General features: G+C 43.0%; 1 protein-coding gene and 1 pseudogene across 1 annotated transcript in view; one reads left to right on the top strand and one right to left on the bottom strand.

The window, feature by feature from the left end:
* The window catches only part of KLF12 (KLF transcription factor 12), a 270,025-nt gene that overhangs the window by 182,343 nt on the left and 68,996 nt on the right, over positions 1-18,686 (bottom strand). The gene's annotated exons all lie outside the window — the stretch shown is intronic.
* Positions 2,168-2,282, top strand: LOC136646134 (5S ribosomal RNA; annotated as a pseudogene).

Here is an 18,686-nt window from a genome sequence, read left to right as displayed (position 1 = left end):
ATTCATATACTTTATCCTTTTTATGTTTCTGCTCACATTTATACTCCTGCTCAAAGCCAAGGGGACAAAGTTAAAGATGACAGAGACTATCCAGAGCAGTTACTTTATTTCTAGCAAACAGAGTGCATGAATGTGACAGTAATCACACACAGTTCCCCATTGTTATTGGAGACTTGGTAACAGGGCACGCTATAGATTCAGTATAGACAGTAATGCAGCCTCAGGGCTTCTGAAACCTTGTTCAGGGTAACATTTGACAGAAACATAGTGGTAAAAAACTGCAACCATCCTTAAATTTACAATATGATTAAATAAACAAAAGGCAGGCAGACCTAATAAGCCACTTCACTCAGGAATTAGTGACAAGAGAGCTTTGTCATGTTGAGTCACATGTGTAGATTCCCCCAAGCCATCATAACATATGCCTTCTCAGAGGCAGTCCAAGACATTTTGGTGCCCTAGGCAGAAAATCCAAAGGCACCTCTCTACCCACCTCAGTGTTGAAAATAAACATACACTCTACCTGTATCCCAGACAGTCCCCATTTTAGTTCCTTCGGGGACAGAAAGGCACAGAATAAATGTTTTAAATAAATAAAATACATAAGTTTTCTGGTACTTGTTCCTAATAGAGTTCCTCAGTTTCCTCACTTCAGTCTCCAGAACTTAGATACCTAGAAGTGCATGTGGGGAGAGGGGTATTTACATCTGAACTCTAGTGTCATAGGAAAAGTATATTGCTTCAGTGCTCATAATTAACAACTTTTCCAGAGAGCAAAAATGTGCTGAGGGGGTTACTAACTACATACATCATGCAAATAGGTTGTACTGAACCCAAATACAGGTTTGTTTGTTTTTTAAAGGCTTTCGGAGAGGGAATTCGGATTGGAAACATAAGAGCCCTGCTAGATCAGGCCCAGGACCCATCTAGTTCAACTTCCTGTATTTCACAGCAGCCCACGAGATGCCTCAGGGAGCACAAACAAGACCACAAGATACTTGCATCTTGCTGCCACCTTCCTGCATCTAGCATTCTATTTATGCTCACACACCCCAACAAAGACACCAGATTGCAATTGTGTTTAACTTGTGCCACTTTATTAAACACAGTGACCAATTTTTAATGCATGAAACCTACTGAATATACCTTCCCTCCCTTGCCCGTCTGGGGTAGTCAAAAAAAAGTACCATCCATGGCCAATTTGGATGACAGAAAAAATATTCCTAGCTGGTCGCTCATAATGAGCTCACAATGAGCGACCAGCTAATCTCGGATGTAGTGGGGGAAGGACTGAACACTCAACCTACTCCAAATTACTTACCACCCAATGAGAGCAAGAAGTGTGTTTGTCTCAAAGCCACCGTTTTTGGCTTATGATGTCCCCACAGGATTCAATCTTGTTTTCCATGCTTTTCAACATCTACATGAAACTGTTGGGAGAGGTTGTCCAAGTTGTTGATGCTGAGTGTCATCAATAGGCTGATGGCACCCAACCACATCTCTCTGTCTTTCTCAGCTACAGTGACTACAAATGCCCTGAATTAGTATCTGGAGGAAATGAAGAGCTGGATGAGGATAAACAAAACTGATATTAAACCCAGACAAGATGGAGGTTTTCCTAATTAAGAGACCTGTCCATGCGGAGCCAGTTCTTGATAGGGTTGCAGTCCCCTTGAAGTACCAAGTCCACAGTGAACTGCTATACCCATCCCTCTGATGAAACTAACACCCATCCTTGTCCCTAAATTTCAGGTTCTGTGTGTTTCCCCAGCTTCGGTTGGTGCACCAGCTGTACCCATTCCTATCTCAAGAGACCTAGCCATGGTTAATCAATTAAACTATTAAACTCTTAATTATACTATTGTAAATGTTCACTGTGTGAGATAGACTCTGAAGACTGTTCACAAACTTCAACTGATACAGAAGGTTTTTGACAGAAGGATTTTGACAAGATAAACTCTTCATGACTAAATGATCCATTTGTTACTTCAGCTGCCTGTTTGTTTCTGGGCACAGTAAGTACTGGTTATTGCCTTTAAAACCCTAAATGGTTTAGGGCAGTACTTCCTAAACTGTGTGCCAGGGTGCCACAGCACACTCACAGGGGCACAGCACAGCCTCTTGTTCCCAGCTTGCCAGCCACAATCTTACAAAATCTTGTGCAGTGGCATGGCTGTTACCCTGCACATGCCCAATCTCATCTGATCTTGGAAGCTAAGCAGGGTCAGGCCTGGTTAGTACTTGGATGGGAGACCACCTGGGAATACTGGGTGCTGTAGGCTTATACCATAGTCTTTCGAGACTGAAGGTTGCCAACCACCAACAGGCTGCTGTAGACGAAGGGTGCTGTGGCAGCTGTAAGTTTGGGAACTGCATGTTTAGGGGAAGGTCTCTTTCCTGTTGAAAAGCAGTATATAAGTACTTGTTACTGTAATAGTAAAACGACCATTTTTTCACATATAAATCTATTCATCCTGTAAGATCTTTGAGGGAGTCTTCCTTGGAGGTTCTCCACTATCAGATGTTTGGCTTACACTGGCCTTTACAGTGTATTTCTAGAGTCCCTGGAGACGAAGCTGGCCTCCCTCTGTATTTTTGTGTGTGTGTGTGGACATTGAGCTTTGCTGGATCAGGCCAGATGCCCGTCTCAGTTCCTGTACTTCACAGTAGCCCACCAGATGCCTCAGAGAGCACACAAATCAAGAGTTACTTGTATCCTGTTGCCACTCCCTTGTAGCTGGCATTCAGAAATAGGCTCTCTCTAAAACCTGGATCTCAGTTGAAGGTCTAGCTTTTTGAGCCAGACCTTCATACACTGGCGCTCCTGGAAGGAGGCAACATGCTAAGTGATGCAGCCTCCCGAACAGTGGTGTAAAGGGGCCACTACCCCTTTCCAGCAGAGCCAGTCACAGCTTAAAACATAAGAACAGCCCCACTGGATCAGGCCATAGGCCCATCTAGTACAGCTTCCTGTAACTCACAGTGGCCCCACCAAATGCCCCAGGGAGCACACCAGATAACAAGAGACCTGCATCCTGGTGCCCTCCCTTACATCTGACATAGCCCATTTCTAAAATCAGGAGGTTGCACATACACATCATATCTTGTAACCCATAATGGATTTTTCCTCCAGAAATTTGTCCAATCCCTTTTTAAAGGCATCTAGGCCAGATGCCATCACCCTATCCTGTGGCAAGGAGTTCCACAGACCATACACACACACACACACACACACACACACACACACACAGAGAGAGAGAGAGAGAGAGAGAGAGAGAGAGAGAGAGAGTAAAGAAAAATTTTCTTTTGTCTGTCCTAACTCTACCAACACTCAATTTTAGTGGATGTGCCCTGGTTCTGGTTTTATATGAGAGTGTAAAGAGCATCTCTCTATCCACTCTATCCTTCCCCTGCATAATTTTGTATGTCTCAATCATGTCCCCCCTCAGGCGCCTCTTTTCTAGGCTGAAGAGGCCCAAATGCTGTAGCCTCTCCTCATAGGGAAGGTGCCCCAGCCCAGTAATCATTTTAGTCTCTCTCTTTTGCACCTTTTCTTTTTCTTTTGCATCTTTTAAGATTGTGAGCATTTTTGGGACAAGGAGCCATTAGTTATTTGATTTTTCTCTGTAAACCGCTTTGTGAACCTTTAGTTGAAAAGTGAATACTGTTAACAACAACAATTTTCCATTTCCACTATGTCCTTTTTGAGATGTGGTGACCAGAACTGGAAGCTTTTGCAAGGGTCACTTTATACGGCATTTGGGAGGGTGCAACACTTAGTGTTTTGTTATCCCCCAGGAACGCCAGTGCCTGTTTTGCCAGATTCTTGGTTCAAGCTTCACCCAGAGAACTTATGCCCACTTTAAGCTAATTAGTTCTCCCCCCACAATGGCTCTAGTTCTGCATTGCAGCACTGCTGGACCACATCACCAGGGTAGCTCACCTGTTCAACCTGCAGAGGTGCTCCTCTTACCTCCTCCTCCTACCTCTTACCCTCTCCTGCCAGCAGCTTCTCCAGCCACCACAGCAACACCTTGGTTCTCCACAGGTCTTGGCCATGGCAGCCACACACCAGTCTCCTGCAGTCTCTGTTCAGTCCATTAGTCAGTTAGCTAGTCCACATTACTCTAATCTCCTCCTTGCTCTCTCAATCTCTCCAACCTCCTTCCTTCTACAGCCACACCCTTTTTCTTCTTTCAGATGCTGCTTTTAACCCTGTGGGCCTTTTCGCCTCCAAGTGGCTACAGCTGTGCAGCACACTCACTGCAATCTAAGGCCCTGCTGTTAACTCCATGCTTGCCTGCCAGAGCAGTGGGCCATACCCTAACTCTTGGAGGGATCTTGTGCATTTTCATTACAGTGCCTTCATAGACTTCTTATAATTTTGGTCCCTTGTGAAGTTATCACGTGGTTGCATTGCTTTTGTACCGTTGTTCTTTTGTTATTTTTGATTGTTCTAACTGGATCTTTTTTTTAATCATTATTTTTGTAAGTTGCCCTGAATCCTTATTGAGAAGGATGAAATATAAATTATTAAAATAATTTTTTTTTTAAAAGATGGTGAGCCTTTGGGAACATGGAACCACTTATTATTTTACTATGTAAGCCGCTTTGTGAACTACTGTTGTTGAAAAGCAGTACATAAATATTCTTATTATTAACAACAACAACAATAATAATGCTAATTTAAAAAAATAAATGACAGTGGGACACTAGGCAGCATTAAATCTGCACCAAAGGGAAGGAAATATGGGGCTGATAAAAATGGGGGGAGGGGGAGAACAGCAGAGGTAGTTAATTGCCTACTGATTTGAAATAACTGACTGAATTTTTAGGGAAAGACCTCAAACACTGTAGACTTGCAGTGTTCTAGCTACCATACACTATTTGCGCCCTCTTGAATGTATCAAGGAACTGTCTATTTCAGTTTCCTCTGGCTTGGCATCCTCTGAATTACTTCAGAATTTCCATTTCATGAGGAAAATTTTCTTTGGCGCACAATTCAGCCAGAGAGCCTTAGGCCCTTTTGACTTCCCACCGCCTCACGGAAAAACACTCAGAGGGGAGATGCCTTTGAGCTGCTAGCAACCCAGCCCTGTGCCAGTATCCCAACTGGCTCCTTCAGCCAAGCTCCTGCATACAGCATGTAAAACATATGCATTTACATGGGATGACATTGCCAAAGGGAGGGGAAACTCAGTCATAAAACATTGTTAAATTACATGTACATTGCATTCAAACGCTCCATGGGTTGTCTCACAAAAGGAAAGCTTTATGACCTGTAATTGTTTCCAGTTTTTACTTTCTTCTCCCCACTGGATTCTCCAACACGCACAAAAACATATACACCCCACTGCACATTTTGGCTTCAAGTTGCTGGGAACTGCTGACTGCTGTCATGCTTCCAACAGCCAGTCAGGACTATGCAGCATGCAAAACTGCCACCAACTCACCTGGCAATTCTTCATTTTACAATTCCACCCTTATTCCAATTAAACTGAAATTAGGATTTATGCTAAACTACTCCACTGCCTCAACTGTCCATTCAAAATACGCACAGTTTTACTACTGAAATGCCAATAAATGGAACAGTTCCAATGGGTATCCCGTGAGAATCATGCCATATCATGGCTTTACATTTTTGTGCAAGTTCAGGCTGCATGTCATTCTAGGTTTTTTCCTCTCTCTATTGATAGATGAAAAGCAGATCTCTTTTAACTCATGAACTTTCTTCTCAGCCCTCTTGTGCTGTCTTACAGCCCAGTCCTATCCTGGGCCAAAGCATGCAGTGGTCCTGTGCAGACTCTCCCGCATGCTATGGGGCAACAACGGAGAGGCAGGTAAAAAACTTTTTCACTTACCTATTCCGCTGCATGGAGCTCCTCAACGGGCTATTCAGATTTATGTCACACAATCCATTAGCACAAGGCCCCAATAGGATTGGGCCATTAATCACACACAGATGTGAATGCCTGAACGAGACACTGCCTGCATGCTCCCCAATAAGACATGAGACAAGACTTGGATTTAAACTGGCCAGTTATTGACAACAATGTCAGTCAACAGTCTGTGTAGTAGTGGGTCATATCTCCAAACATTCCTCCAGAAAATTACAACTCCAAGGATCCCTTCCTAGGGGAGAGTGAGGTCCCTATGAGTCTGTAGTCTCAAGAACAAACTTGTCCTCTGACACAGGTCATGTTGTCAAAGGTGGACAAAAATGACTAGGGGATGGGGTTGTATTGTAATGCATGGAAAAGTGAACAGTCAACACTACTAAGCTGTCTCTGCTCCCTTTCCCCAAGCACCCAGTGGGGTGCGAGACAATGCCCACGTTGCCTCATGCAAGGAGAAATGAGGCACAGACACTCCCACCTTCAATTTAGGAAGTGGAAGAGGAGAAAGCCATGGTGGTTCTGCATTTCCTTGTAAAGTTTTATACCACTTTTCTGTCAACATATACCTAAAGTGGTGACCAATATATGCAACCAATACATGCAGAACTGAAGCAAAACACAAGTGATTTCAAGTTTTTTCACTGCTAGAGGTTCATAAATGTGTTGAAGTTCCCACATCCAAATAAAGCTGCCTCATACCAAGTATAAGACCTATCTAGTTCAGTATTGTCCATGCTGACTAGCAGGTGCTCTCTTTCTGGCAGCCCTACTTGGAGACGCCACAGTTTAAGGGCCCAATCCTGTGGGTGCCTTCTGCTGATGAAACTAACATTCTTATGGGTGCATAGCTGGCATAGGTCCAAAGAGACCCACCGGCCATCAGGGGGAATGCAGAGGTAAGGGGGAAAAGTTTTCCCTTTACTTCTCACATCTCTCCTAATCATCCCCCCCACCATAGCATGAAGTGCATGCCTCCAGACATGCTACAGTGTGGTGAGGGACAAGATTGGGTATAAGTCTAGGACTTTAAGCATGAAAGGAATATGTTCTACTGATCTAAGGATCTTCCATCAGGATCTTTTGCTTTGGGTCACATGCAGTGAAGTGAGGGGAAAAACAGAGGAGCAGGGGGAGAAAATGTGCAAAACTAGAGGCCTGAACTTGATTTTGCTTTTAAAGGTGTCGAAGAAGAATTATCTCAATATCCCTTTGACATGAATCAAATCCAGTTACTCTGCTTGTCTAGATATAAGTTGGATCTGTTAATTCTTTGCTTATTTGTTATTTCAGTGTTTCTCAAACTGTGGGTTGGGATCCACTGGATGGGTCATGAGTCAATTTCAGGTGGGTCCCCATTCATTTTAATATGTATTTTATTTTTAAAATATATTAGACTTGATGCTACCATGGTATGTGACTGCATTTGGGGAAATGTTACAGATCTATACAATTAAACAGGATACTATGTATTGTATATGCTTTTAATGATAGTCAATAGAGCTTACTCCCAGGTAAGTGTGATTAGGATTGCAGCCTTTTGGATGTTTGGGAAACTTTTTCTAAACAGATCAGCAACTGCTTGGAAGGGTTAGCAGAGTTCTTTATTTTAAAAACAATTTTTTAAACTTAATTACTTAATAGATTTGATTTCATCGTATGGGAGGGTATTAAATTTTCATGCTTGATGATATAGCTTCCAGCCATGACATCACTTCCAGGTTAATGATATCAATTGTTTCAGACCTCATTGATAAATTAAAGAGCAATAAGTCACCGGGCCCTGATGGCATACACCCAAGGGTTATTAAGGAATTGAAGAATGAAGTTGCAGATCTCTTGACTAAGGTATGCAACTTGTCCCTCAAAACAGCCACAGTACCAGAAGATTGGAGGATAGCAAATGTCACGCCTATTTTTAAAAAGGGAAAGAGGGGGGACCCGGGAAACTATAGGCCGGTCAGCCTAACATCCATACCGGGTAAGATGGTGGAATGCCTCATCAAAGATAGGATCTCAAAACACATAGACGAACAGGCCTTGCTGAGGGAGAGTCAGCATGGCTTCTGTAAGGGTAAGTCTTGCCTCACAAACCTTATAGAATTCTTTGAAAAGGTCAACAGGCATGTGGATGCGGGAGAACCCGTGGACATTATATATCTGGACTTTCAGAAGGCGTTTGACACAGTCCCTCACCAAAGGCTACTGAAAAAACTCCACAGTCAGGGAATTAGAGGACAGGTCCTCTCGTGGATTGAGAACTGGTTGGAGGCCAGGAAGCAGAGAGTGGGTGTCAATGGGCAATTTTCACAATGGAGAGAGGTGAAAAGCGGTGTGCCCCAAGGATCTGTCCTGGGACCGGTGCTTTTCAACCTCTTCATAAATGACCTGGAGACAGGGTTGAGCAGTGAAGTGGCTAAGTTTGCAGACGACACCAAACTTTTTCGAGTGGTAAAGACCAGAAGTGATTGTGAGGAGCTCCAGAAGGATCTCTCCAGACTGGCAGAATGGGCAGCAAAATGGCAGATGCGCTTCAATGTCAGTAAGTGTAAAGTCATGCACATTGGGGCAAAAAATCAAAACTTTAGATATAGGCTGATGGGTTCTGAGCTGTCTGTGACAGATCAGGAGAGAGATCTTGGGGTGGTGGTGGACAGGTCGATGAAAGTGTCGACCCAATGTGCGGCAGCAGTGAAGAAGGCCAATTCTATGCTTGGGATCATTAGGAAGGGTATTGAGAACAAAACGGCTAATATTATAATGCCGTTGTACAAATCGATGGTAAGGCCACACCTGGAGTATTGTGTCCAGTTCTGGTCGCCGCATCTCAAAAAAGACATAGTGGAAATGGAAAAGGTGCAAAAGAGAGCGACTAAGATGATTACGGGGCTGGGGCACCTTCCTTATGAGGAAAGGCTACGGCGTTTGGGCCTCTTCAGCCTAGAAAAGAGACGCTTGAGGGGGGACATGATTGAGACATACAAAATTATGCAGGGGATGGACAGAGTGGATAGGGAGATGCTCTTTACACTCTCACATAATACCAGAACCAGGGGACATCCACTAAAATTGAGTGTTGGGCGGGTTAGGACAGACAAAAGAAAATATTTCTTTACTCAGCGCGTGGTCAGTCTGTGGAACTCCTTGCCACAGGATGTGGTGCTGGCGTCTAGCCTAGATGCCTTTAAAAGGGGATTGGACGAGTTTCTGGAGGAAAAATCCATTATGGGGTACAAGCCATGATGTGTATGCGCAACCTCCTGATTTTAGGAATGGGTTAAGTCAGAATGCCAGATGTAGGGGAGAGCACCAGGACGAGGTCTCTTGTTATCTGGTGTGCTCCCTGGGGCATTTGGTGGGCCGCTGTGAGATACAGGAAGCTGGACTAGATGGGCCTATGGCCTGATCCAGTGGGGCTGTTCTTATGTTCTTATGTTCTTATGTTCTTAATTCTGGTAGGCCCTGACAGATTGTCATTCTAAAAAGTGGGTCCCAGTGCTGAAAAGTTTGAGAACAACTGCTTCTTTGCATTGACCCCTAACCAGGATTGCACCTGCTATCAATATATGGTAAACTTCATGCTTGATTTTATGGATTTTCAATGATATGTTGAAAAGAACATATTTTCTTAGAAAAGAAACAAAAACGCACAGAAAAATAGGATGCTATTTGCTAGGTGACATGTGGAAGTTGGCTTTCCTACAGCTTGAAAAACATCTGTATAGACTTATAACAGGGAATGCCTACTAATGGGGGGAGGAATTGAGAGAGTGAGGGAGCTCTTAACCGGAATAAAGCCATTATTTAACCAACTGGAAAAATATATATACTTAGTGGGAGCTTAAAGTGAACATTTTTAATGGGCAATCTTGGCTTTAGGATGCCTTTAATCTAGAAAACAAACAAACATTATTTAGTAGGATCTTTTACAGCACTGTGAGTTTAAATGCAGTACAAGGCATTGACATTTAATTACTTATCATTCATCACATAGAGAGATGATGATAATATACTGCCTGGGAGAGCGAATTGTCATTCTGAACTGAAATAGCAACTGCCCTATGAGGAGTAAAAACTGGCAAGGCATATTGTTCCCCCCACCACCAACTTTTTCTGTTGTAATGATTTCTGATTGTTTGGTTTTATATAACCCACTCTGGGAGCCTTGTCAGCTGAAGGTGGAGTACAAATGCTTTCAATAAAAAATAAACTATTATACATTTCCCCTCGGCCACAAGATTACAAAACTCATTTTAAGTATCTCCTTTAAAAAAAAATACGTAACCATAAAGGGTTAAAAAAAAACACTAAACCTTATTTCAAATGATGCAGCCCACACCATCCTCACCACTTAAAAATGCTATTTTTAGCATTTAGTATGCGCTTTTTCACAAAATCACACGCAAAGCACCATACTACACAAAATCCAATTAGGGCACATGAAACTAACACTTTACAACAGTGGTTCTCAAACTTCGACTGCCCCAGCAAATGTGTCACACCCCAGAATGCCTTGAGGCTTCCAAGCAGCACCAGTACACAACTCACTACATTGGTTGTATCATGCCTCGGAGTGCATTATGGTTTCCAAATAATGCCAGTGCACAACCGACTTCATTAGCCACGTTGCACCCCAGAATGCCTTGCAGTTTCTGGGGAGCCAGTCTGAGATCTACCAAAAATTGGGTCACGACTCAAGAGTCTGAAAACCACTGCTTCGGAATATTTTAAACACTGCTTAATCATCTATAAGCGTAAAAACTGGAAACATTCTCTACACAGATTACAAGTTCATGGAGTGGCCTTTAAACAACTCCTGAGGGCTTTCTGACGTCCACAGAGGCCATGCATGGCCTCTGCAGGCCTCAGAAAGGTTCCCAAATGCAACCAAAATGAGGTTCCGGTCGTGTCTGGGGGATTCAGTGGGACCTAAGCTGTGAGTTTGGGATTCTTAGTGGGTCAAATATGCAAATCCTGAATCCGTGGATACAGAGGACGCACCAATCCAGACAACGATTATAGCAAACCTCTACCCGCAGCGTGATCTTGGCTTTGCAATTTACCTTGCAATCATCCTTGCCCTTTCCATGTCAGGTTTTGTTTGTTTCCAGGTTAATCACTGCCAGTTCAGGCCTCACCATAGTATGTGTGAAGTTGAGATTTTTTTTTTTGCTGCAGTGTGCATCACTCTACTCTTTTCTATGATGAAACTCATTTGCCATTATGTTACCCAGGGCTTCACCATTCTGAACAACGTGGTATCGTATACAAACTTGATCACCTCACTGCTTACCCTAAGCTTCAGATCATTTATGAAAAAGATAAACCCCGCTCCTACTACAGCTCCCTGCGGGAATGCCACTGCTTTACTCCAAATCTCATTTTCCTGAGATCTCCTTAACCAACTGCTGCTTCATAAGCATTTCATTCTGGTGAGTAGCTCCTGACTTTTTGAAGTCTTCGACTGCAATCCTATTCACAGCTGGGAGGTAGCCCCACTGACTCTAATGGGACTTCTGAGTAGACATGCACAGGCCTGCACTCCTAGTATATAATGTCTACTTGGATTTAATGCTTGTTAACATTCTCAAACAACAGGCTTTCCCTTATTGTCCACCAGGGTTCTGTTCATGGGAACCCCCACAGATACCAAAATCTGTGAATATTGGAATCAGTGGATTTTGGGGGCCCCCAAGCCTCTGAACCTGATCAGAGCTATGCTCTGGTCAGGTCTGGAGGCCCTTCTGAGGGCCAGGGAGGCTGAACCTCAGAAAGCCTTCTAAGAGCAAAAAAGGACAACTTCTGGTTTGCGACTAAAAACAAAGTTGTCCTTTTCGGCCTGCTGGAGGCCTTACAAAGACTTCTGAGGTTTAGGGAGGCTGCATGTGCCCACCCCGGCCCTCAGAAGGGCCTCTAGACTTGAGCAGAGCACAGCTCCAGCTGGGTTTAGAGGGCTACTGGTCTCCCACTCTGTGGGTATTCAAATCTACAGGTACCAAACCCACAGACCTGTATTCCAATAATAAGGCAGGACTTCCCTTAGTGGAAACTATACTGATTACTTTCTCAGGAACATTTGCTCTTCAACATGCTTAATAAATCTATCTTTAATCATGCTTTTCAACAATTTACTCAGAGCAGATGTTTGTCTAACTTGTTTTTTAATTTCCAGGATCCCCCCAGATCCTTTTTAGAAACTGGTTATACATTGGCTACTATCCAATCCTTTGGTAAGGAAGTGGATTTTAGTGACACCTTTAAAGAGTCTTGGATACACTCCATCTGGTCCAGGTGACTTGTTAATTTTTAATTTGTCACTTTCTAGAACTCATCTCTTGCCACCTCTATACTCAGTCCTTCAGACACCTTCCTGGAAAAAAAAAAGGGAGTTCAGGCACAGATTGCTGTCCAAAATCTTCTGCAGCAAAGACTGACAGAAAGAATCTATTCAGTCTCCTCTATGTAATACACACATAGATGCTGCATATATTTATATACCCAAATATAAATATATTTATACACCCACATAAATTTATACATTTATACATATACAGACTCTCTGAAGAGAATGGAGCATGTCAGATAGAGGGTTGAACTAGAACCCTTCTCCGTGACATTTAGCTTTCAAGCATGGCTATTTAGATGGGGTGGGGGGCGGTATGTACAGGTATGTACAGTCTGAAATGATGAACAGACTAGAAAACACTGTCTGCACTACATGACTCAGCTGGACACTGACTCTCAGATCCTGGAGGTCTTTCTGACAGATAGCCCCAGTTGCCTATCAGCGTGAACTTTTTTTGGAAACAACATTCATGTAGACCCATCGTGGATGGACATCATGACATGCTCAGATATCATGACATGCTTGGACATCATAATAGGCACAGAAAACTTTTAGCATTAACTGGCAAGAGGTGACAAGCCAGCCAGACAAATGATGAACCACTGCAATGCAAATAGTGTTGGGCTTTGGATGCAGTGAAGTCAGATTCAAATCTGTACTATATTATTAAACTGGGTTGGCTCTGGCAAATCATTAGTCTCTAAGACTGATAAGGCTCCCAGCTTTGTTTTGTTTTTTTTATTTTTTTCCAGGGAGAAGAAGAAAAATGAGAAAAGGGGGAAAGATTGCATTCCCACTCTGACCATTAGCTTAACACAGGGAGGACATGTAACTTATTCACAAGAGTCAATTTGTATACATCTTTACCAGGAAGTTATCACCAAAACAATAAATAATTGGAAACAGCCAGCTCATAGTAAAAAAAAGAAATGTAGAAAGCAAATGAATCAGACAAAGTAAAGCCAAATAAAGCATACAACATGAAAGATAATAATTGCTTAGCTGAAAGAACATATTAAATCAAACAGAGTTCTTGAAAGTTTTTTTTTTAAAAACCAGACCCTGCTCCTGCTAAGATACCACTAAAAAAACACAATTTAAAACTAAGGAGTACTTCAAAAAAAAGGGGTGAAGAAGAGATTTGATGAGATAATATTTTTCACCGGCAAGTTATTGCTGATGTCTACTGTTAGAAAGCTTTCTATTATGAAGCCCTATTAAAAGGAATAGATCTCTCAAAATACCTTATTTGGTAAAAGAGTGAAGAGCTTAATCTTCGGCAGGTCAAAAGTCAAGAGAGATGAAAGGTGCTGCTCAAAGAGGCTAATGCTACATTTATTTTTCCAAAATACAGGAGAGAAACATTTCACATATGCCTTAGAGAAAATAAAGAGCTGGAATTGAGCTGGAAGAGAAACCAAAATAACATTAATCTTCAAGAGTAATTGGCGTTACTTCTTCTTTTATGTTATTCTGCTAAAGGTGTTCAAAAATTGCTCTGAAAATAATACATTATGTGTTAACATGTCTTGAATACACTGGGCAACAGTTTCAAATGGAACTTTACTAGACAATCAGAAGGTGGCTTATAGGATAAATAAAATGCAGACCATATAGTCCCAGAAGGATTAGATTGGCAGCCACCTAATAAAACATAGCCAATGTTCATTTAAATCAGTGATTTCATTTAAATATATGGAAATTTAGAGCAATCCAGCACTTAGTCTCCAAAGGTCTGCACGCCAGCCTAGCTTACTCATGAGGAGGTGCAAACATGCCTTATGGAACGTTTGCAACCCTCCTGGGCCGACACCAGGGACTTGCACCAGCCCAAGCGTGCCTCAGGATTGCGCCCTTAGAAGTAACAAAGGGAACAATTTTTTTTCTGTGATTAAGAGACTGGTAGTGGATTGCAGTTGCCCAATCTCCTCCTCTCACCAGAATAACAGTCCAATTGTCAGGAATGGGAACTTGAGTCATGGGACGCAAATTCGAGTTGCAAAAATCAGAGTTTTTCCCTGACTTGTTTACACTCAAGTTACACATGTGGAAGACTTGGCAAAACACTCGAGCCAAGGGCCCCTTGACTCAGCACTTGTCCCCACGCATGTAGACTTGAGTCCAACTGTGTCTGGGTGTACTTGCTTACTGTTTTTGTGGTGTGAAAAACCTGTGGGGCAATCATTCAGACCGGGTGAGCAGCAGGGAAGTGTTAATGTTTTGCTTTTGCAACAAATAGGTGGTGGGAGGCAGGAACAGGCTCTCTTGCCTGTCTCTGATTGGAAGGATTGGATAAAAGATGGATGGTCTGATTTGTTTCTTTGGATGAGGGAAAGCAGCCCAAGGGGGTTGTTGCCTTAGGATTGGCTGGAGAAGTCCAGGAAAAATGGAGGTGGGGAAGCGGGGGGGGGGGAGGGGGAAGGTTCATAGTAACCACACTTTCCAATCACATGACTGCTGTGAGCTGGGCTCCATTGTTACTTGGGAGGAGGGGAAAGAAGCCCCATTCAATGACTGGTTGAAGTGAAACTACTTCTGAGTAGAGCTGCAAAGGATTGGGTCATCCTGCTAAGCCTCACAGCTGTTGCACGTAAGCCTCCTCCCTCTTGCCACTTCTGTCCCCGCTCTCTCACAGTCCTTCCAACCCTGTTTATAGATGGGCAGGAACAGGAGGGGAGCGTTTAAAGAGACACACACACACACAGCCTAGCAGCAGCCCCCCTTTCTTCCCCACACCTGACACATGTATCAAAAAGACTTGTGTCTCGAGTCTTTTCAACTTGCAAAAAGGCGACTTGGCAACTCAGAAAGTGCTCCCGTTATGACTCATTTTTGAGTCGAGTCACAGCGGGGGAAGACTTGTGATTCAACTCGAGACAAGCTGCGCTGGATTTGCCCATCCCTGCCAATCCTAACCCTCACCAGTCTGCCCAATGCAGTGGGGTTGATGGAGCACACACTGCATGCTATGGGAAGGGCACAATCAGATAGCCTGGGAGAAGTAAGTAAAAATTATTTTTTCCTACCTCCCTATAAGCCACCTGACCACCAAAGGGTCTTCTCTGACCTACATCTGCTAAGTAGCTGGCGTAAGTCCAAGAAGTTTCAGCAGGCATGTCGGACTGGGGAAAGGGGAATAGGATCTTGATGTGTGCTACTACCACCAAGATCATCCTCCTCCCACTATTGGTTCAGCCCTGAGACCTGAGCCCTGATCCTCTCCTGAACCACCCCTGCTGCCACCTTACCTGCCCCAGCAGAGTATCTGGGAGATACTGGCACATGCATGAAACATATAGATCTTTGTGCCAGCAGCTTCAAAGGGCACAATGGCAACCTGGCTTTCATGCCACCAGAACAGGGCTTATAACAGTGGATTGCAAGATCTGCAGCCGCAGGCCCTAAACAGGATTGAGCTGTCAGTTACCCTCTCCTGCTGTAACAGTGATTAAGTGTTAAGTTGTCAGTAATTTCAATCAAAGTTAAGGTTAACCAGTTCTCACTGGTGAATTTGGATAACCAAGATTTGAAATGGCTGTTTCCAAATTCCAGTAACTGACATTGACAAGATTTTAGGTTTCACTCCAGAACTGCTTCAGCTTTAAAGAGGGCAAGTGGAGGCTTGTTCTACCAATATTTAAAGGCCTGGATGTAATCAGCTTGCCTATCATGAAAGTGTGAATGTATCTATAAACCAGAAGCAGCTTATAAAACCTCCTAATTATTTTTTTTTACAGATGTTATTCATAAGACTTGAGAGACAACGCCTCTTTCATGAGTAGATGATGGACTCCACCCATCATAAAATGGCACAGATTTTCCATGGAACAAAACCTACAACTAAGTTCACTGCCCCCTAACGTTTTGTAATGTTTGATTTAAGTCTCAGGTAAGTTTAAAAAACTTATGAGAGCAGAGTGATACTAGTGGCACAGATGCCCATCACAATCCATGTATTTGCTTAAACTCACAACCATCTCACCCCTAATGGAGGGAAGAGTGCTATTAATGCTAATAGTCTATTTTACAAGGGTGTCCAAACATTTTGGCAGGAGGGCCACATCATCTCTCTGACACTGCGTCGGGGGCTGGGAAAAAAGAATTAATTTAAAATTTGAATAAATTTACATAAATGAATATATTAGAGGTGGAACTTATATGAATGAATGAAGGTCTTGCAGTAGCTCAAGGCTTATAAAAGGCCTTGCACAAAGCAAGGCCAGCCTTTCCTTTGCTGCCACTGCTGCATCACAGATGTGAAACAGCAAGTAGTGGAGGGAGCCCTTCTCCCACAGCTCAGGTGAGAAGTTGAACAGTCGTTCCCCTTGCTGACAGCAGTTGCGTCAGGCCAGCATGGGCTCCAACAAGTCTCTGGAGGGCCAGAGGCTTATTGGAGACTGGGGCTCCCCAAGGGTCTGATTGAGAGCCCCTGAGGGCCGCAAGTGGCCCCAGGCCGGGGTTTGGGCACCCCTGGTCTATTAAATTCAGACAATCCGCATCTGTCCTTTAAAATGTTACCTTAGAAAGCTCCCTTGGCACTGCCATTCTGCTCTGCTATCCAGCAGGACACTCTAGGAATAGAGTACTGTCTCTGGTGGAACGAGTAGTGCAGTCAGTGCTCTCTAAGGTAGACAAGTGTGTGTGGGGGGGGGAGGGATGACAAGCTTACCTACATTTGGGGCAAGCTTACCTGCCTTCTAGGACTCCCTTGGTGCTGACACTGTCACTCTCCAACCTCAAGCAGGGATGCTCTAGGAATGGAGAATTCTATTGAGTTTATCAAAGATTTTCTACCCACTCATTCTCCTCCAAACTGACCTCAAGGCAGCTTATAATTTATTTTTTTTAAAGTGATTCAATATATCAATAAATGTATTTAAAACATTAAATAAGCAACCAAAGTAAGCAACTAAAACAAATTTTTTAAGAAACCAAGAGCAGAGGGGGATAGCCAAACCATCTTAATTCCTATTTAACTAAAAAAAGCCATAAACAGTTGATGGACAATCAACTACCATCAAGCAGAAATGTCAGTTGGACAAGTAGTCAGCCATATACCCAAGCACTGAGATGCTGAAGTAGAAAGCAAAGGGTAGTCCAGGACGATTTGGTTAATTACCACACTTTGACTACAATAGTTCACACACTTCCTGCGGAGTAAATCCCACTGAAATCAATAGAACTTACTTCTGAAGAGACTTGCCTAGGATTGCACTGTTTGTCAATCACAGAGGTGCTCCCAAAGGGGCCTAACTGGGCATCAAGGAATAGGGAAATCTATAGCTGGGGGCTAAGACGGAAAAGGCCCTGCCACGCATTTCTCCCATCTGAATCTCAGAAGAGAAATACAGAACAGGGGCTAAATGAAAGGGTAGATTCACATGGGGAGTCCTTAAATAACATGCTCCCAGGCCATTTCCTAACCAATTTCAGTCAATTTCCTTTATTATTAAAAACAGTGTTTGAGAATTAATGGGCTTCTAGAAGTAGCACAACAAAGAGGAACAGCATACAGGTAGCACCTCTGTGTTCATGAGGGAACCGTTCTCAGACTCCCAGAGGATACCGAAAAACCACGGAAAACCAAATCCGCTGTTTCGGCACCTTTAAATTCTCCAACTGCGACTGAAGAAACCGCAAGTCAAGTTGTTTTAGCCCTTAAGGGTCATTCTGAAGCCTACAGAGGCTGCAAGTGGATGCAGAAAGCCCTCTGGAGGTGATCAGAGCACAACTCCAGTCACCTTTGAAGGTTTCAAGTTGGGCCAAGTTGGGCTCAATGCAGGTTCAGGGAGCCCATGTTGAGCCAGATCCACGGATATAAAATCCATGGATAAACAGGCCCAACCTGTATATACTTTCAAAAGACGTAGACGAAAAAGACAAAGCACTCTGTGTGTTTTTGTGTGCATGTGTAAAATTGTAGGGATACAAATGCATAATGTTATTCCATCATACCCACTCTAGCACCTGAAACTGCTGTGCAAATTAATAGTAATAGATCATAATGGTCATTAGATATCAGCAACCTGTTTCCCAATTCCATATTTAACAATACAAGTGATAACACAAAACACGTCATTATATTTTGTTTGCAATATTATATCCCTTGATGTTCTACCTGTTATGCTCTCTGTTGTTTTGAATTGCTGGATTTGTCAGGAACAAAAGCTGACAAGTCTAACAAAAACAATCTTGATTTGAGAGTCTGTCTAATTGGTGAAAAACCAGACAACCTCTTCTACAGTCTTGCTAATCTGATATATTCATGAAGAACTATCAGTTTTAAAAATGGAAAGGCAGAAGGCTGAAAAATCAGTTAGCAAAACATCTAGGATCAACCATTTTTTATTAACATATGGTTATTTATTTTTCACCCAAACTAAATGCACCATTTCTATTTAAATGAAACTGCAAGGATAATTAAGATAATTTTATTTTGATTAATG

The sequence above is a fragment of the Tiliqua scincoides genome, chromosome 3 (assembly GCF_035046505.1).
Source record: "Tiliqua scincoides isolate rTilSci1 chromosome 3, rTilSci1.hap2, whole genome shotgun sequence".
NCBI classification, from domain to species: domain Eukaryota; kingdom Metazoa; phylum Chordata; class Lepidosauria; order Squamata; family Scincidae; genus Tiliqua; species Tiliqua scincoides.
This window is presented reverse-complemented; position numbering and strand designations above follow the sequence as displayed.